The 21,532-nt window shown below is 44.4% G+C and overlaps 1 protein-coding gene across 2 annotated transcripts in view; it reads left to right on the top strand.

The window, feature by feature from the left end:
• The window catches only part of MAP3K13 (mitogen-activated protein kinase kinase kinase 13), a 624,460-nt gene that overhangs the window by 311,403 nt on the left and 291,525 nt on the right, over positions 1-21,532 (top strand). Inside the window, exon 1 of one of the 2 annotated variants that reach the window (XM_086955436.1) lies at positions 3,859-4,209. The exons of the other annotated variant lie outside the window; for it this stretch is intronic. The gene's annotated coding sequence lies outside the window, so the exon portion shown is untranslated. Of the gene's footprint in view, positions 1-3,858; positions 4,210-21,532 lie in introns of those variants that run through there. 2 annotated transcript variants of the gene reach the window in all.

The raw sequence follows: 21,532 nt of genomic DNA, 5'->3' as shown, positions 1-21,532 counted from the left end.
TCAGTTTTCAGTTTTTGGGTAAAGGGGTATTTTTAGGGTTCTGGGTCAGTTTTCAGTTTTTGGGTAAAGGGATATTTTTTGGGTTCAGGGTCAGTTTTCCCTACTGTTGCACCCACTGGAGTGGGAATAGTAATTTTAACCCCTACGCTATCCAACACTTTCCCTACTGTTGCACCCTCTGGAGTGGGAATAGTAATTTTTACCCCTACGCTATCCAACACTTTCCCTAATGTTGCACCCTCTGGAGTTGGAATAGTAATTTTTACCCCTACGCTATCCAACACTTTCTCTACTGTTGCACCCTCTGGAGTGGGAATAGTAATTATTGTTAAGTAAGTATATATTATATATGATTTGTTAATATATTTTTTTTATTAAATATGTATTTTTTTTTTACCATTATTAAATATATTTAAATATGTTGAAGTAATTTATAAGTATTATTTACAGTATTTTTCATGTTATTTTAAACCAAAAAAAATCGATATATTTGACAACGATATTTTTAACATCGATATTATTTTTTCGATATTTTGGTACTTACCATGTTGTACATAGGGCGTCGATATTCTTGCAATCGATATAATTACGCCGATATTTGTGTAGGTCGAAATTCTGTCTGTCGAAATTCTGTCATAGATCCGTCATATGCAGGTATTAATCACTCTTGGTCCCAATCCATCAGATCCCAGAATCAGATTTAAGAAGTGCATGACTCACATTAACATCTGGATGCGAACCAACCATCTTCAGCTTAATGCCAGTAAGACTGAGGTCATCCTATTGGGAATGGCGCATGAACTCTGGTCCAACGACTGGTGGCCACAGAACCTTGGCCTTTGTCCATCTCCTAAACACATGGTACGTAACCTTGGAGTGAAAATCAACAACAAGCTGTGCATGACAGACCATGTAAACCATAAAACAAGCACTTGCTATGCCCTAATGCGAAGTCTACGTAAGTTCTTTTAATAGATACCCGTAGAATCAAGGAAACCGCTTGTTCAGGGTCGAAATATAAGTTGGCTTGACTATGGAAATGTTTTGATAGCCTCCATCAATAAAGAGCTTTTCACCAGACTCCAAGTCTTGCAGAACACGGACAACAGACTGGTGCTAAATCTTCCATCACGTTCCGTCTGCACCCAGTCTGAAAGCTCTTCACTGGCTCCCTATCAGGAAGCTAATCCGTTTCAAGATCATCTATCTGGTTCATAGGACCATGAATGGAAATGGGCCCAGCTACTTTGCCAAAAAACGTAACTGGTACTTACCAAATAGGACTCTCAGGTCAGGAACTAAACATCTTCTTACTCCACTCAGGGTTCATACTGCCAGGAACAGCGGTAGATCCTTTTTTCATCTAGCTCCTCTCTTTTGGACTGAACTTCCATTGCAGCTTCTTGTGATCAGATGATCACAAACAGTTTCGAAAAAGGCTTAAAACCTGGCTCTTTTGACTGTCCTCCTCCTGTTGCTTGTTTATCTTTTCCTTCACTGGCTTTCGTTAGTGCTTTGAGACCCTTCCGGGTGATAAGTGCACTTAATAAAATCTTATGACTTGTATGCATCACATGCAGGTTCCTCCTACCCTGTGCTGCTCTTGGAGCACAAAGCCACAATCTCTGTCTAGTTTAAATGAAGGCTTCAGTCTCATGAATAACCTTATTGTTGGTTCTCTGTAGACTTTCACCTTGACCATAATCAAGATGGAAATTGTACCTTTAAGTACAAGTTAGCATGAAGTACATACACTTTCTGATAAAACTATGATCGAGGCACTCTTGAGGAGGTGAAAAGAAGCGTATCTTTGACGTGGAAGAACTGCCACCAGTTGATTCCCTGGCAACTGACAGCTCTGTGAAAGTCCAATAATTTCCGTGGTGGGGATTTTCCAAATAGTGTGCATCAACACCTCTACCTTCACCCCTGATCCATGCTGTTCTCCTCCTTGCCACTGAACTCTGCAATAGCTTAAGTACTCGCAACTCTCTGACATGGAAGCGCTTGGGAGCGCTGGGTTGGTTTAGCTGACATGGACAGCTTCAGATTTCTTGGTTGGCGTTGCTTTGCCTACTTACCTGGCATGGACCAGCTTGAGAACTTCATGCCTTGTTATGGAACAGTTTTGGGAGCCTGTGGCTGACATAGTTTATCCTACCTACTCAACATAAAACCGTTTGTAGTTCTGGGCTGGCACAGGTATTTTTGTCATGTAACAGCGAGAGAGCTCTTGGGGAGAGAGAGAGAGAGAGAGATATCACAGGGGGTTGTCAAGTTTTTTGTGCTAGAGTGCTGGATTCTTTAGCAGTGCTTATCAGAAAGCAATTTAATGAACGCCCATCATTTTGTTCATACAATTGCTCCTAGTGCCTCATCGTCAGTTAAGTCAGCCAGAGGATGTGTTGAAAAAATGTTTGGCAGCTGTGCTCTGAAGGAAGTATGGGAGTAGTAAACTTAATGACACAAGGCAATGGGGCCTTTTTGAGAGAAAGAAAGTGATCTTTTGTCTCCTTGACAGTGGCTTTCTAGATAGGAAGCAATAACCTCCCTTGGTGGAGTGATAGGTTACTGTGGCAGTGATGTAATGGTTGAGGCTACACCTATTGTATATTATGGCACAGCTTTTCCTCTGCTTTCATGAAGAAGCATTTAAAAGAAATAGTAAAGATGGAACTGAAAATCCCACTGCATGTGAGAGTTTGGGTGTTTGCGAGAGTTCTTCAAATTTCTTGACCTACTACACCCCGCAAATAGCGAAAGGGACGCCATTCGTCACGCCACGGGCAGGAGTCAAGTATCAGTCGTCACTGGTGTCACCCCAATGACGTTATCAAGAGGTGCTGTCAGGTGATGGGGGTATTTAAAGCACCACGAGGCAAGGAGCAGCTTCTTTTCTCTCCATCACACGAGCATACCGGATTAAACACCCACCCACCCACTCCTGGCAGAATTTCTGGTACCAGAAATTGTGTGTTACCCAAAATTTGGACTCATTTACTGGACTGAGCCCTGGGTGGGGTGTTGATTGCTCTGAGCACAGGGCTCGCAGGAGGGGGGACTGACCTGCTGGTGGTCCTGGATCTTCCTGCTCTACCCCGTGATGCCTGGAGTTGAACTTTCTAGGAGCCTTAGCCTTGTGTCAGGTACCCCAGCAGGGATGGACCTCTATGCTGTGCCCTGGTCGCTGTTTATCTGTTGGTCTGGAATGAAGGGTATTGATTGCCCATCCCTCTGAGATGGAGTGGAAACTGTTACTAAGGTATGTTTGTCACTAATCTTCCTGAAGCCCTTGGTGAAGGCATGAGTGATGTATAAGGAAAACGGGACCCTCCTGGCACAATGCATTCTGTAGGGTTGTGCTGTAATCAGTCTCTTTGTTGATCTTGCGTCTTGTATTCACTCCAACAAATCATTTCTCGCTAATACTGTGTGAATAAAAAGCTACGTCTTGGTCAAACCACCATATTCGAAGTGGTCTCTCACTGGAGTGGGGGCGGGGGGGTGGGGCGCCCCTTGCACGGTGTCTGTGCACCATTGCCGTGCAGCAGTAATAGCCTCTCTACAGCGGCCCTGAATGTGCCGACGACGTTCAGTTTCAAAGTGTTATTCGTGTCTTTTTCTACCAAGGCTGGCTCCTCGGGCAGCAGTGCAGCACTGTTATTACCAGTACAAGGCGGTAGTTAGTTTGTGAGCTCCTCCCTGCCATCACGGGCTGGGGAGCATCCACGTCATCACAACAAACAGCATACCTGGCTTCCTTGCCACAAGGCACGACTAAAGGTATGTTTTAAAACAGCAAAGTTCACTCAGCCGCCACGCGCACGGCTGAAAAGAGGAATTTTACAGTGCGACCTCAAGGAATGATGGGAGGTTTGTGTAAACACAGACTGCTCACCGGAGCAATGCAAACACAAACTCTGGACTTTATTCTAACACACGAAGGTGAGGTGGTGTACTTCAGCTCCCGGGGTTGTGCAGTGCCACAAAGCCGGCAAACGAGGAAATGCCGAGTGTGTCTTGCGCTGCAGTGAGTGGAGGCGCCAGGCAGTAGCAGCTGGAGGCACTTGGCGGAGACCCGCGTGATGCCTCTCCGTCGCGGCCAGCCTGCGGCAGTGCAAGGCCCCCGGATCCGGCGGAGGCAGCCTCCCAGCGGCACCAGTCCTTGTGTTTGCACGGGCCCAGACGGGACCTGCCTCAGTGGCTCGGGTACGTTTAATGACACTTTACACACATTCTCGTTTTCTGTTGTTTTGTTGCTTGGATGCATTTTGCAATTGTAATGTATATAGCGCTTACTACCACTGTCGAGGCGTCGAACAAGATTGCCTTAAGAATGCATTTCTCTGAGCATGTCTTTCTAATCTTTTTTTTGTTCCCTAGATACAATTATATTTTCTTGATTATTACAGTGCATTGTTTTGTTCCTATTTTGCACAGCATGGAACGATATTTGACAGCATTAACCCGTGTTTGAATTGATTTGAAATCCCCAAAAATGGATTTGAATCACCAAGCGCCAACAAATGCTTAACTGGCCAACTGCCTAGTTTTAATGATGCTAAACGCAGACCTGTCATATTTCCCAAGTAAACACAATCTTCGGAAAGCCCTGCTCCAGAACTTCGCTATGACGCTTAAACCCCTGAATAGCAGCCGCGAGAATGCACATTCTTACTGGGAGCGCGCCAGGGCGTTCGTGCCCATGTTATGGTGCAGTAATACGGCAGATACCAATACGGCGGGGGTGGCGCAGGCTGAATATACCTGCTGTGGTGTTATCGCATCCATGAGTTCTGCACCTCGAAACGGGGTGATGCTTAAAGTGCGCAGTCAGTACCACTTTAGATCTGGCTTTGCCTGACCAAGATGGACATATGTCACGTTTTGAATCCGAATTTGCGCACCTCTCAGCTTGTGCTTGTAAACTGGTTCTGAAAGGGGAGGGGAGGTCTCAAAATGCTGCCATGGATAGTAGAAACTGTGAAACAAGAAAGGTTTTGGATCCTACGTCTACCCAGCCCGGATCTCAACTACAAAGTAAACAGAACAAAGTGGCTGGATAGGGAAAGTTTGTATCATAAATTTAGGTCACGCAGTCAATTTGTACTACGTAGCCAAGGTCTTCTGTACCAAAACAAATTTATTTAATTTTTATCTGGTTTTTCAGTTTTTCAAAAACGCATGGGCAAACCAAAAACTGTCACGACAGTGAGTACATGAATACAATATTTACATATATACACACGTACCAATATACATTATTTACAGAGTGAAAGAAACACAATTGAATAAAGACAATTTATAAATGACACACCAAAAAAGCAATAACGTGATTCAATATTCAGACATTAGTTGCATTTATGTGCAGTTAGAAAATTCATACAGAGCACAAGGGTACAACCAGTCCATGGAGATGTAAAACCAAGGGACAGGCGGGGACGGATGGATTAGTACACCTGCCTGCCTGACAACACTGTGGTTTAATGTTTATATTGGGTTGCACCGTTAGGGTCCCATGTGGTATATTATTTCTTTTCCTAGGTGCACCCTTTTGAATAACCACAGGGTGGAAGTGTCGACGCGTTTCGAACCGGATTAGTGACGGTTCTCTTCAGGACGGGGACTGGGATCAGTAAGTCTGCACGTGGCAAAGAGTGTGCCGTGGTGTCGGTAAATCGCCAAGGAAGGAGAGATTTCTGTGGTTAGCCGGTTCAGGTTCTTTTACAATATGTTGTCCGCCACACGGTACCAACACGAGGGAGGGGGGCCGCTTACATGTTGGTTATTTTTTCTTTGCGCAAGCTGAGTTACTAGCTTGCAACACGTGTAGCGTCGGCTGTCAAAGAATCAGTTCAGAGCTGGTATCCGAATGAGTCGGGACTTTTTCTTTTTCGGCAGGATTCAATCACTCGGAGACTCTTGACGCACGGTCTGTCAGTGTGTCTCAGCGTTTTCCCAGAGTATTTGAAAACTCCCTACTCTGTTGGCTTGTGGGTGTGACAGAGGGGCCGAGTGAAGGATCATGGTCCTTCTCAAGGCCCGAACTACATGGACCATGATCCTTCACTCGGCCCCTCTGTCACACCCACAAGCCAACAGAGTAGGGAGTTTTCAAATACTCTGGGAAAACGCTGAGACACACTGACAGACCGTGCGTCAAGAGTCTCCGAGTGATTGAATCCTGCATAAAAAGAAAAAGTCCCGACTCATTCGGATACCAGCTCCGAACTGATTCTTTGACAGCCGACGCTACACGTGTTGCAAGCTAGTAACTCAGCTTGCGCAAAGAAAAAATAACCAACATGTAAGCGGCCCCCCTCCCTCGTGTTGGTACCGTGTGGCGGACAACATATTGTAAAAGAACCTGAACCGGCTAACCACAGAAATCTCTCCTTCCTTGGCGATTTACCGACACCACGGCACACTCTTTGCCACGTGCAGACTTACTGATCCCAGTCCCCGTCCTGAAGAGAACCGTCACTAATCCGGTTCGAAACGCGTCGACACTTCCACCCTGTGGTTATTCAAAAGGGTGCACCTAGGAAAAGAAATAATATACCACCTGGGACCCTAACGGTGCAACCCAATATAAACATTAAACCACAGTGTTGTCAGGCAGGCAGGTGTACTAATCCATCCGTCCCCGCCTGTCCCTTGGTTTTACATCTCCATGGACTGGTTGTACCCTTGTGCTCTGTATGAATTTTCTAACTGCACATAAATGCAACTAATGTCTGAATATTGAATCACGTTATTGCTTTTTTGGTGTGTCATTTATAAATTGCCTTTATTCAATTGTGTTTCTTTCACTCTGTAAATAATGTATATTGGTACGTGTGTATATATGTAAATATTGTATTCATGTACTCACTGTCGTGACAGTTTTTGGTTTGCCCATGCGTTTTTGAAAAAACTGAAAAACCAGATAAAAATTAAATACATTTGTTTTGGTACAGAAGACCTTGGCTACGTAGTACAAATTGACTGCGTGACCTAAATTTATGATACAAACTTTCCCTATCCAGCCACTTTGTTCTGTTTACATGGATAGTAGAAAGGCAGCTTATTCTCATTAAAATGCATACTTTCTACTGCACATTACATCAGGTGTCGGTGCCTTATCTTTGAGACGACCAGTAAAGTTTTTAAAATGTTAAGTAAAAACAAGTTTACATAGAAAAGATGACTTTAATGTAAAATCATAAGTACAGGTAACAAATAAGATCACTGGTGCTATATCGTGCCTAAGGTCTTAAAATTAACATTGCTGGGTAATATATATATTTTTATATTGCCAAACTAGACAATTATTTAATGTATGCCATATAAATTGTAATTAGCATAACAATGAACCAATGACATTGCTTGTTTAGCGTAGTTATGCAGACTGATTTGCCATTGGGCAGGTTTTAGAGTACTCTCTGAACGGGAAGTGGTTTGTGTTAGGCTGATTCATGTACATAAGGAGGGCGTCTATGCCCAGCATCACTGACATGTGCAGACATGACCGCCTCTGCAGATGCCTCTTGTTCTAGGTACTAGGTTCTATGCAGTGTATGTTTTGGTTGGTTGAGAGTAACGTGTTGATCTTGTATCCCAAAGTGTAGTCTTGCATTTTGGCGACAAAGTGTTTTTTAAGTGCATTTCTGGTTTATATTTTAATCATCGATAAGGCGTTGTTGGTGAGCCATCACTGAAACTTAAGTTGAACGTCTGTGAGCCCAAAGCCAGGCAGCCCTGTTCATGTTTTACCTTTGTTTCTTTGAGCCCTTAACACATTACACAGTCACGGAAGACTCTCCAGAAATGTTTTCTTTCGAAACAGGCACTTGCTAGTTGCGTAGTTTGAATGCGACACCGACTGTACCACAAAAGATATTGCTACACAGCAACAAACAAAGATAGCCAAACCTTAAGTCAAAAAAGAGGAGGAAATCCGAACTCAGCTGGCCCCTCTCTGGTGAAATATGTACAGAAACTGGGTACTGTGGTGTCGCTGCTGTATGAACACAGACTCCAGAAAGGTTCAAGGCAAGCAGTAAAGTTCACCAGTCACAGCAAGATACCAACAAGTAGTACAGCAACTGGGTCCTGTGGTATTCCTGCAGAACGAACACAGACTCCAGAAAGGTTCAAGGCAAGCAGTAAAGTTCACCAGTCACAGCAAGATTCCAAAAAGTAGTACAGCAACTGGGTCCTTTGGTATTCCTGCAGAACGAACACAGACTCCAGAAAGGTTCAAGGCAAGCAGTAAAGTTCACCAGTCACAGCAAGATACCAACAAGTAGTACAGCAACTGGGTCCTGTGGTATTCCTGCAGAACGAACACAGACTCCAGAAAGGTTCAAGGCAAGCAGTAAAGTTCACCAGTCACAGCAAGATACCAACAAGTAGTACAGCAACTGGGTTCTGTGGTATTCCTGCAGAACGAACACAGACTCCAGAAAGGTTCAAGGCAAGCAGTAAAGTTCACCAGTCACAGCAAGATTCCAAAAAGTAGTACAGCAACTGGGTCCTGTGGTATTCCTGCAGAACGAACACAGACTCCAGAAAGGTTCAAGGCAAGCAGTAAAGTTCACCAGTCACAGCAAGATACCAACAAGTAGTACAGCAACTGGGTCCTGTGGTATTCCTGCAGAACGAACACAGACTCCAGAAAGGTTCAAGGCAAGCAGTAAAGTTCACCAGTCACAGCAAGATTCCAAAAAGTAGTACAGCAACTGGGTCCTTTGGTATTCCTGCAGAACGAACACAGACTCCAGAAAGGTTCAAGGCAAGCAGTAAAGTTCACCAGTCACAGCAAGATACCAACAAGTAGTACAGCAACTGGGTCCTGTGGTATTCCTGCAGAACGAACACAGACTCCAGAAAGGTTCAAGGCAAGCAGTAAAGTTCACCAGTCACAGCAAGATACCAACAAGTAGTACAGCAACTGGGTCCTGTGGTATTCCTGCAGAACGAACACAGACTCCAGAAAGGTTCAAGGCAAGCAGTAAAGTTCACCAGTCACAGCAAGATACCAACAAGTAGTACAGCAACTGGGTCCTGTGGTATTCCTGCAGAACGAACACAGACTCCAGAAAGGTTCAAGGCAAGCAGTAAAGTTCACCAGTCACAGCAAGATTCCAAAAAGTAGTACAGCAACTGGGTCCTTTGGTATTCCTGCAGAACGAACACAGACTCCAGAAAGGTTCAAGGCAAGCAGTAAAGTTCACCAGTCACAGCAAGATACCAACAAGTAGTACAGCAACTGGGTCCTGTGGTATTCCCGCAGAACGAACACAGACTCCAGAAAGGTTCAAGGCAAGCAGTAAAGTTCACCAGTCACAGCAAGATTCCAAAAAGTAGTACAGCAACTGGGTCCTTTGGTATTCCTGCAGAACGAACACAGACTCCAGAAAGGTTCAAGGCAAGCAGTAAAGTTCACCAGTCACAGCAAGATACCAACAAGTAGAACAGCAACTGGGTCCTGTGGTATTCCCGCAGAACGAACACAGACTCCAGAAAGGTTCAAGGCAAGCAGTAAAGTTCACCAGTCACAGCAAGATTCCAAAAAGTAGTCAAGTGTAGTACGTCTTCAGTGTTGACAATGAGTGATCCTGCAAGGAACAAAGAGGTTGAGTTGTGATGAGGCGGAATCCTCTAGCATGCACATTTGTAATTCAAAAGAGGAAATCTTCAGCAGACAGCACTGTGGTCCAATAGGAAGGGGGAGGAATTATGGCAGATTAATAACTGGGAAGAACCACCATTCTAGTTAAGGCCCAGAAAAGGTACTGCAATTTAGAATCAGAATAGCAAGTCAGGAAAGAGGAACAGGAAAGAATTAGCCAAGAACAGAAACAAAGTCCAAAATCCCAAATAGAAGCATATAATAAAGAGTTCTGGGCAGAGGTTCAGGAATCTAACAGGCCGGAGGAGTAAAAGGAAACATAATCTCTCAGAGGAGTTGTTTAGCCTAAAGAAAGTAACAAGCACCTTTCTTCTAATGTATGTTTTGCCCTTGTGATGAAATCATGCTAATTGACAGCTGAAAAGTGATTTTCATAGGCAGAAGAGATCATACGGCTGTCCCTGTGGTGATGTTTGCGAGCACAGGTGAATAATCCATAACGGTGATACCCTACACATGTAGACTTTGTTCTGGACCGATTTGCAAAAGACCTGCAGCTAGTGTAAGATAAGAATACTGTGTTGTATGTGTCATCAGGTAACTGAGAAAGAACTAACAGTGATTCTAAAAATATCAGAATGGCAGCTTCTCATGCTTTTATCCAAGGTATTCTGCTGGCCTGCTGTCTACCTCATGGAACTGCGTCTCACTGCACCCGAGACTCAATAAAGATAATTTGAAATCCTTTGGATTTTGGAATCTAGCACGCTATGAGATAGTTAGGCCTCAGGGAAGCATTTTTTTTAAACTTTAGGGAATCCTTCTCCCTTTTTTTCCTTCTCTCAATGGTTACTTAATGCACGGTGTGGTAATTTCATCATGGTCTCGACTTATTCTATATTCATCATATTTTTGCTTAAAGAGCAGTAGTTGCCATTAATACTTCCTTAAAGGAAATTAATGAGGGGCGCCATAAATTACTTTTATCCCCTTATGTTTTTAGATCCCCCCCATCCAACTTCCGCTGCATTAATTTAAAGAAAGCAAGTGGTCCTGAGGAATGTGGATTCAAGTATGTTTATCCACTGAAATGTGCGTCGGCCTGATTACTTTCCAGCTAGCGGCATAACCATGGATAATAATGAAGGGTTTTCGCCATGAGTTTTTGTTGCAAGCCATTTTAAGCTGAAAAACAATTAATGTGATGGATCTGTGTATATGTATGTCTGGTATGTGTAGTATCCCTTTTAGATTATCTCACTTAGAATTGTTATGTTTCCTATGTGTGTTCCACATTCTCTGTGTGGGAGTTGCTCAGATTTCCTGGGCATTTCTAACTTAGTGGTTGTATAAGCTGTTCCCTCTACAGAATAAACTACTTCAATTTCAACTGGTGTTTCCAATTACTTCACAAATTGGCGACGAGGGTGGGATACCATGAAGAAGGACCCACTCTTTTGTTGAAGGAAGTATTTTTTTTTCTTCATTTTTAGGGGGGGGGGAGGTGTGTAGTATCCCTTTTAGATGATCTCACTTAGAATTGTTATGTTTCCTATGTGTGTTCCACATTCTCTGTGTGGGAGTTGCTCAGATCTCCTGGGCATTTCTAACTTAGTGGTTGTATAAGCTGTTCCCTCTACAGAATAAACTACTTCAACTTCAACTGGTGTTTCCAATTACTTCAGTATGCAAGGGAATGACTGTATGTGAGGTTAGCTTAGATGTGATAATGGTTCGTATCACAGTATGGGAACATGTTTAACCCCTCCCATGCTGATGACCGGCTATGGTGCTCGGATGCTGATGACGAGCTGAGCTCGTCATGGACGTTAGAACGCTCACACGCGGGGCTAATTCCCCTGCTGTGCTGAGCATTCTAAGGAACGGGCGTGGCCGTGACGAGCTCAGCTTGTCATCAGCACACGAGCACTGTGGCTGATGACGAGCTGAGCTCGTCATCAGCACCGGGGCGCTGTGCACGCCCCCTTCACCCCCAGCACAGCGAGGGAATTACCCCCGCTGCGAAGGGGTTAAATATGTTATCTTGTATGTATAAATTGCACAATTATGCTTAATTTGCACATTTGGGAGAATTGGATTAATTTTGAATTATGTATGATCTGCACTGTATATATGAACTCAGAAAAAATCATGGTTTTATAATCCCTTTAAACAAATTTAAATGAAAAAATATGGTTTATAATTTTTGCAATATACCTGCAAAGGTGGACAACAAATAAAGATATGAACGAATGCATCTATATTGTACCTATTGATATTCACAGTAAAGATACAGCCCGTTAGTGCTTGTTATAGCCATTGTATAATAAATGTTGGTCGGGTGGGAGGTTGTGTACATAAATATATTTCTGTTTTCCCATTTTCTCCCATTCCACACAATCAATCATTAAGGGGTATCTCCGGTTTTGATATATAAGTCTGCACTTTAAGGTAAATTTACACTCTGATATTGTGACATGCAAAAATTAGTAAATAGATACAATTAGTAAATTTACTGCAAAGTATAAGAGAAAATGTACACATTGATTTTCTCACTCGTAAATGTATCCTTTTGTGTAGGTCCCTGAGTCTTTTTAATTTTTATGAATGACTGCATCAATAGCTTTTGATCTTTTTCACTAATTACTAGCACTAGCTCTATAAAATATTCCCATGAAGTCAGCAAATAGTTGGGAGATCTGGTTAAACATTTAACTGACTTTGGATAGAAGATCGCACCAGAAATTATTTGACTAGAATAGAATGGGCTCTGGTAAAGAAAGAGAAGTCAGTGTGCACTTTAAATGCCTACGCACAAACAAAAATAACGAGTGTTTTATTCAAGTAGATCCTTTCAGCATCTAATTAAAAAGAAAGAAAGAATATAAATGACTTCAACTCATTTTTCTACAGTACTTGAAGTATCATTCCAAAGTTCAAGATTTGCAACAGCATGTTATTTCAGTGGTTACCGCTCTACTTCAACACAATAAGTTATGTACTAGCAACTGTGGTTCATGCTGCTTTATAAGAATACAAATTAATGAGAAGTACATTTTGATATGCTTTGTATTTGTGGTTGCTGCAAAACATTCTGCCTTCCTTAGACAATATTGTTTGGCTGTTTACTTGCTGCCCAGACGACAGACAACAAGTTCATGTAAGTCAAACAAATCCTCTGAACCACTCAGTATTGAGTGCTCAAAAAGTGGTCAGAATACCTGCCAGCTAAATGGGGTATTGGCACACAGCAATACACGATTTGCTCCTAAGTAATATAGCAGTACTAGTCCAATTTTAGTCCATCAGTTCTTATTACAAGAGGAAATGTATTTATGTTTTTGGTTTTTACGTAGTAATAAGAGTAGGTGTTGTCCAGTTTCTGCATGGTAGACACTGAGGTGGGCAGAGTGTAGATGGGACAGAGAACAAAAAAACAAAAACACTTTCCACCCATGCCGTTCATGGAACCCATACCCTTACAAGCATGCCAAATGATAATATGTAAGCTTAAGCATTCTACCGCTCATTCCTCTTTGCTGCAATGCCGGCTTAAGTGCAGCAATAAATGACATTGTAAGAGCACTTCTGTGGTAAGATTACTTCTGTGGTCTTCCTGCTCAACACCAAAACGTTTCCCACATAGACCATGCTACAAACACAACCTTCAAGAGGAGTGAAACCAGGGCCGGAGCAGAAACCAACATCCGCCTCGGTAAAAATGTGCAGAGCACCCTGACACTGCTGGAGGCTGTGACAACAATGGGGCCCAAAAATGTGCAGAGCACCCTGACACTGCTGGAGGCTGTGACAACAATGGGGCCCAAAAATGTGCAGAGCACCCTGACACTGCTGGAGGCTGTGACAACAATGGGGTCCTGGGAGCACAGTTGGGTCATGGCAGCCCATCCTGCTCTGAAAACAGCCCCCTAACATGCAGCTCACTGGGGAAATTCCTGAGTGATAAAATAGCTACACGTGCCTTAATGCATCCCAGAGACCAGCTTTCTCCCTGACAACCAAAATTGCTTTGGCGTTTTTGAGGGTAGTCCACTCCATGTAAATCCAAATACAATATAATGCATTGATATACAATGCTAAATAGGCGTTTAGGGATTCCAACATGCTTTATAAAAAAATGTAATCATTGGTCTCGGTATATGGAATTTGAGGGAAGGAAAGTGATCTGAGTTCCATTAATGACATTAAACTTCTACGACAAAAGTACTCTATCTTCACCAGCTTGTTAGCCAGATACACGTATAAGACAAGACAGTGGCCTAGAGTCTTCAGATCTGCTATATTTGCTTTCATGTACTTGATAAAAAAGATGAGGTTTAAAGTAGTGCTATGACTCACTTCTGAGCAGAATTGAAGAACCCGTTACTCGTCTTTTTTCATCTTGCACATTACTCCATACTAGATTTCTTTTTAGGAAAAAAGTGCACATTTTGCTATGTAAAGAGCCCTGGCATTATATTTAAAACCTGTAAATGTCAATCTCAAGTTGTTTATATTTTGAACTTTCCGACTGAAGCCACTAAATGTTTTCACAGAAAACAACTAGAAAAGTATCATGGAAAGGTGAGCCTAAGATGCTCATGCCTTTCCAGGACCTTTAGCACAATTCGAAGTCTGGTAAACTGTGTGTGCTGCATAATAAGCAAATGCGCTAACATGGAATTGCACTTATACTATGTTAGAACTGGGGGTCTCTAGTTGGCAGAGGTAGGTACCTTTGACCAAATAGGGACCCTTGCTTCTAGTCAGGGTAAGGGGGATACACACTTTAGATAACCCTGCTCACCCCCTTGGTAGCTTGGCACGAGCAGACAGGCTTATCCCAAAGGCAATGTGTAAAGTATGTGTACCAACACTCACAGTAACACAGTGAAAACATCACAAATGGACACCACACCAGTTTAGAAAAATAAAATATCTTTATCTATTCTAAGCAAGACCAAAACGAAAAAAATCCAACACATAGAAACTCAGTAGAATGTCTTTAAAAAGGTTGTTGCAAAAATAAACTTGTAGATGATCAATATGACACTTTAGTATCTGGGATGCGTAACACAAACAAACAAAAGGGGCGCAGAGAAGGCGATGCGTTGATTCTTTCTGCGCTCTGGTTGGTTCTGATGCAACAAGATGGGGCCTCTATGAATAGCTACGATCCGGTGCAATGCGACAAAATGACATCTGTTGCGATTCGAAAACGTGGAGGTGGTACGTGCACGTCCAACAGCCGTGTAGCGAACTCCGTGGTTTTCTGAGCCGCAACAGGCCCTGCAATTCACTTCTCTGGCGATGCGACAACACCCTCGGTGACGGCGACACGCTTCTCCGGTGATGCGACAGCACCCTATGTGGCGGTGACACGTTTTGCCGGTGATGCAACAGCACCCTCTGTGGCAGCTGCACGCTTCTCTGGTGATCCGGCGACACGCTTCCTTGGTGATGCGACAGCGGCTGCTGCAGCGGCGTCACGCTTCTTTCTAGTTGCATCGCACTTCCAGCTCCCAACAGCAGAAATACCTCACAAACAGTTACAGGCCCTCCTGGCAGACTGGATCTCCCATCAAGGAAGTTCAGGGAAGCTGGGGGTGAAGTCTTTTTGTGCCTGGGACTTCAGAAACTGGAGGCCAGCTTTTCTCAGGCCCTTGGACACTTCTCTTCATTTGGAAACAGCACCAAGCAAAGTCCTTCTTCAAGCAGGGGGGACACAGCACACAGCAAAGTCCCTTGGTCCTCCCCTCAGTAGAAACAGCAAACTGCAGGCCAGCCCTAGACACACTTGGGCACTACTTCTCCTCCCTCATTGTCAGAGAAGTCCTCCTCCTCAGAATCGTCTGTTAGTGTTGCTTCCCAAATTCTGGCCTTATTGGAATACAGGCATGCCTCAAGATCCCTCCTTGTGGATCCTCTCTCCACAGGCAGCTCCTTCTTTTAGCAAAACGCTTTTACCTCCTACATTGTGTAGATATACAGGTGGGAAAAGGTGACTTCTATTTTGCCAAGACTTCCCAGGTGCAACACTAACCAGAGTCTCAGTATCAAAAAATACTTCCAGGAGGACACCAGGAACAAAACAAACAGTATGTGGTTGCGTTGTGGTCTGCAATAATCTAGTGATGTACACCAATCACTGTGGGTCAAGTACAAATACAAGTTCAAATCCCACCGCTGCCAACAATATTAGAAATGGGGGACTCTAGTTGACTGGGGTAGGTACGTTTGACCAAATAGGGACCCTTGCTTCTAGTCAGGGTAAGGGGGAAACACTGTAGATAACCCCTGCTCACCCCATTGGTAGCTTGGCCCGAGCATACAGGCTTATCCCCAAGGCAATGTGTAAAGTATTTGCACCAACATCCACAGTAACACAGTGAAACACCACAAATGGACACAACACAGGTTGTTATAAAAATGTAGATACCTTTATCTAATTCAGGCACGAGCAAAACAATATAAATCCAACATACATAATTAATCTATCAAGATGGTACGACCGTCACTTGTAAGTTCTTGCTTCTTTAGGTGATTATTGATAAAAACGCTTAAAAGTACAGTTCAACACAGTTCACAGTGCTCGTTACGGAATCTTCGCCACGTGTAAACTGACTCGCAGTCAGTGATTGCCAAAGTATGCCCCCAATGCTCTTAGGGTGGAAAAGAAGTGCAAACTCTGACCCAGGAACTTCTGCTCCTCTGTGGCAAGTACGGGCCGCTGGGTTTGCTTAAGCGGAGGCTTGCGCTACGAATGGGAAAGAGGCCGAGAGCAGTGTCTTACAAGACGCACTCCACCCCAGGCGGTGACACACGCACGCTCGCTGGCCGTTGGTTCGAGTGTTACCTGGGGTGGTGCAGCTTCTCTCTCATCTCCTGGTGGCTGGGCCTCCCGCTAGGCGGCTTTTCGTGGACCGTGGCTGTTCCTCACAGAGGGAGTCGGGTTGCCAGGCGACCCCTCGCAGCGGATCGACTCCCGGCACAGCTTCTTGACTCTGAGCAGATGAACTTGGGCCCGCAGTGGTGAAGGCTCACAGGGCTTTCTCTGTCAATTAAGAGCTCGAGCCGGCGGTGGTGATTACTCGCAGCTCCTTTGTCACAGATGGCCTGGGCCGGTGGCGGTGACGATCGCAGCACTTCGCTGGTCATGCTGCTGATCGTAGAAGGGCGCAAGACTGTTTCTAGACACACTGTCACAGTACAGGTGTCACGAAGGTCTCAGGCTGCAGAAAGCACACGCACACAGCGTTGCTGAGACGGGAATGGAAATTTTGATGTCCTGAGTTTCCACTTTCCACAACAGGAGGCCAGCTCTCTTCAGGCCCTTGAAGACTTGTTCCTTCAGGACACAGCACACAGCAAAGTCCCTTGTCCTCTCCTCGGTTGAATCCGCAAACTGCAGGCCAGCCCCAGAGCACACAGACAGGGCAGTACTTCTTCTCAGTCTCTTCAGCTGTTCTTCTTTGGCAGAGGTTCCTCTTTAAAAAAAAAGAATATCTTTATTGCATTTTATCTTTCCTTAATCCACAAAATCCAAACATTGGTACAAGTCGCACTTATAACAAAATCAGTAGTACGTCACCGTTTACACCGTTCAGAGCATCTAAATCTTACAGTTATAGCTTGATGTCCTTCGGCAGCTTGATAGTTGACGTGCATTTGCAGGTCAGCATGGATATCGATAGCCTACGCATACCATCACCTCTGATTGAAGAGTGGGACATGTCTGTCATGCATGCCTCTAACTAACTGTGGTTGTCAATATGTAAGTACACCAATAGAAATAGAAGTGTGTAGCCCATCCGTGATTCTGCTGTGGGGGTCACAAAACACTATATTGCTTGGACAGAATAAGCAAGTATCATAACTGATTGCAAGATATCTGTGTTTAAAACATTTGAATCACAATCAACAAAATAAAAGAAAATCAAAAAGAAGAGGGAGATATCCAATGCTGTTGAGGATTGTGTGTATAGTGTATTAGGTGCCTTTCGAGTTCAGTCATGTCTAGGCCTATGGGTTTGTGTTGAATGCAAGCTGCGGTTCCTGAACCATGAGTTGCATGGCCACCAGGGCTCCCTGTCTCTAAAGTCACATGCATGAAGTGCCATGAAGGAATGTGTGGTCATTGCCCACCCCTGCACCGCTAGCCGTAAAACCTTGTACTTTCTGAGTGTATATTGCACCCAGATGACATGTTAAACCCTATCTCCTGTCCGTAGCGTAGGGGACGTATATGGGGTGGCATTAGAGTGTGTAAGGGCTTTGAGGATATCATCCCAGGCCTGTGCGATCGGATATTTACGTAACCCTGCTGTTTCCTCCCTGTGCAAAATAGTACTCTCCGCCTGCGCCCAGATCTCTAGAGATTTTAACCAGTGGGGCACCTCCGGTGGTTCCCTGTGTTTCCACCTCTTGGTTATCAATCGCTTTGCCGTTATGAGGCCTAGGTCACAGAATCTAGAATTTACTTTATTAGGTTTTGTTAGTTTGTAAAACCCCAGAATACATACCTCCCATGTGTTGGGTACCTCAGTGTTAGTGCTATTCGTAAGTGTCTCTGTTACCGCGCGCCAGTAGGATAGAAGTGAGGGGCAAAACCACAGCATATGTATAAGCCAGCATCTGGTAGGCGGCATCGCTGATAATCGGAGGTGGTAATGTGAAAGTATTTGTTGATCTTATCAGGTGAGAGGTACGCTCTATGTAATATATATGTATACGTTTAAACCTTGAATTGCGAGGTATATGTGTGGCACCGGCTAAAACACATTTTCATTCCTTGTCAGTCCATGGTCGGCCTCTGTCCTTAGTCTAACGTGGCTGGAGACTCTGTGACGATTTTAGTACATGAGTAAGTAAGGCCTGCACCATCCAGTGGATCACATGTGACCCCTCCCCCATCACATGTAGATAGTGCAACAGTTGATGGGTCGGCGGTTCATTTGTCAAGTCACCCCAAATCGATGTCAGCTTCCGTATTATGGTGCATGTAGAAGGAACTGACCCACTGGTACGCCGCTGTCTGCCGTTAGGATTACGAAAGGCATAAGATCACCATCAGCGTATATGTCTCCTAACGTCTCCACCACCGCTGCAGTCCAGGGTGCCAGCACCACATCTGTCACAGAGTCCCTGCCTCTGGGTGTCCCGATAAGCTGCAGCATTGGGACATAGGGGATTGTGTCTTTTGTGAGCTGAAGGCTCCTCCGGTAGCATCTATGGGCTAAGTCTATATGCGGGGGAGTTTCTCTAGTGGATGAAACAAACTATATATTTGAGTCTGCGTCCATGTCGATGACTCGGTCGCCGTGTCTGTCAGATTCCGGCCACTCAGCCACCTTGCGACCCATTGTAGCTGTGCAGCTAAGTAATATAGTTCTAATTGTGGAACTACCAAGCCTCCGCTTTCCGGTGGTGCATACAATTTCTGTAGTGCTATCCAAGGTCGCCCTGCATTCCAGAATTACCCTTTTATTAATCCCTCCAACTCTGGAAACAGTTGCGCTGGAACATATACCGGAAGGTTTGCAAAATAATAGAACAGTCTCGGCAGTACTATCATCTTTATTTTATTTATTTATTTATTTATTTTAGGAAATTTGTTAAGCGCACAAATGCCCGAGGGTGTCTCGGCGCTGAGGAGTTTTGGCCATGCTCATGGGGAGATAAGGTAGGAGTTTTTTTATCATTCTCATGGTGTAAAATGAGGATGATACTACTGCGTTAACATGGTGCGTAAGAGTAAGTTTAGTGTCCAGTAAAACTCCCAGATTTCTTGCCTTGGCCACTGGGAAAGGGGGTGGTCCCAGGGTGGCAGGCCACCATGTGGGTGACCAAGCTGGGGAAAGATTACCAAACACCATCACCTCCGTTTTGTCGGAGTTAAGCTTCAAGCAATTTGTGGACATCCAGTCACTTATTGCTAGCATTCCCTGATTAAAATTGGAAGCCACTTCATCTCCAATTTTGTTAATGGCTAAGACAATCTGGGTGTCATTAGCGTAAGATGTCACCGCCAGGTGATGGGATTTTATGACCCTCAACAAGCCCGACACATAGATGTTAAATAGTGTCAGACTTAGCAAGGATCCCTGGGGGACACCACAGGGAAGAGTAAAAGGAGGTGAGTTGAAATTGCCGAAGGCGACCGATTGTACTCGGTCAGGAAGAAAAGAGGAGATAAGATCCTTAGCACCATTTGTGATCCCTGCCGCTGTGACACGGTCGATCAGGATAGAGTGATCGACCGTGTCAAAAGCTGCTGACCGGTCCAACAAGATGAGCACTGCCGATCCTCCACCATCAAGTGTCATCCTGATTTCATCCGTAGCCTTAATAAGCGCGGTTTTCGTTCCATGTCCCTTCCGGAAACCAAATTGTGAATTATCCAGACAGTTGTTCTGATCTATGAAATCTGAGATTTGGATGTTCATGATCTTTTCCACAATTTTGGCGGGGAGAGGGAGGCAGGCTATAGGGCGATAGTTGGCGACTATAGAAGGGTCTAAGGAGCTCTTTTTGATGAGAGGTTTGATAGTCGCTTTCTTCCAGATGGAAGGAAAGATATTGGAGGAAAACATGGCATCAAATATTTCCGTAAGTTTTGGACCTATGATATCTCGAAAATTTTTGAGAATGGAAGGGGGGCATGGATCTTCCGGTGAGCCAGAGTTCGTGGTACAAAGTAAATGAGATACCAGTTCCGACGGAACCTGAGTAAAGTTCTGGAAGGAGCGATGGGGGGTTGAGTCAGGCAGGTTGGAACATGCCCGGGCCAGGAGCTTGTGATCCTTAGGGGTGGAAGACGGATGTCCAGTACTGGTTGTGTGAGCCTTGAATTGAGTAAAGATGTCAGTCACTTTCCTTTGAAAGCGATTCTCCAAGGAGTCACAGAGTTCTTGAGTAGCTATGATGGGGGTGGTTGTCCCTTGACCGGAGAGACGTGTTACTACCTGAAACTGTTGTTTTGTAGAGTCATGTGCAAGATTGATTTGGGCACTATAAAATTTGCTTTTTTCCGTAATGATAAGTTGCTTGTATTTAAGCATCATGACTTTGTAACAGGATTTTTGATCTGGGTCGTAATCTCGTCTCCATCTACGTTCCTGTCGTCTCCATTTTTGCTTTTCTTGTCTGAGGGCATCATTGTACCAGGGTGCAGATTTAGAAGCCCTGTTGATAGATTGTTTCTTTAGAGGGACTGTCATATTGACTGTGTTCTGTATCCAGTTGGTGTAATTGTTAGCTCCCAACTCAGGATCAGTCACAGTGGGTGGCAGAGAACTTAGTAATGATGACTGAGAAGCCGAAATGTCAATGCTTTTCCAAGCTCTAAATTGATTAGTGGGTAAGGGATTTTTAGCTAGGGGGGGGGGAGTGGTTTTTTGAAAAAAGTCGAAGAGAATGGCCGAGTGATCAGTCCAAGTGAGGGGGAGAACATCATTCATCCTGAGTGATGTATTGCTAGAGAAAAGACCGTCCAGAAGGTGGCCCGCAGTATGCGTGGGACCGGTGACTAGTTGTGGGAGTCCTATTGCTTCCAATTTGGATAGAAGAGCCGCGGTGTCAGGATTGTCCAGCAACTCGAGGTGAAAGTTAAAATCGCCCAGAATGGTGTACTAGTTTTCGCCTGCCAGTGGTTCTAATAGAGTTGGCAGATTAGCAAGAAATGGGCTGCGAGGTCCTGGGGGACGGTAAATAAGTGTGCCTTTAAAAGGGGAAGCATGAGGGATGGAAATTGTAAAAGCAATAGCTTCACAGCTTGTGGTGGGGACGGCCTCCATTCGAACTATTAGATTGCTACGATATATAATGGTTAAGCCACCTCCTTTTTTAGGATGGGGTCTGTCTAATCTAATGTTCGAGAATCCTTCGGGGGTTGCAGTAACAAAGTCAGGTCCACAG

This window comes from Lissotriton vulgaris, chromosome 2_1 (assembly GCF_964263255.1).
Source record: "Lissotriton vulgaris chromosome 2_1, aLisVul1.2, whole genome shotgun sequence".
Lineage (NCBI taxonomy): Eukaryota > Metazoa > Chordata > Amphibia > Caudata > Salamandridae > Lissotriton > Lissotriton vulgaris.
This window is presented reverse-complemented; position numbering and strand designations above follow the sequence as displayed.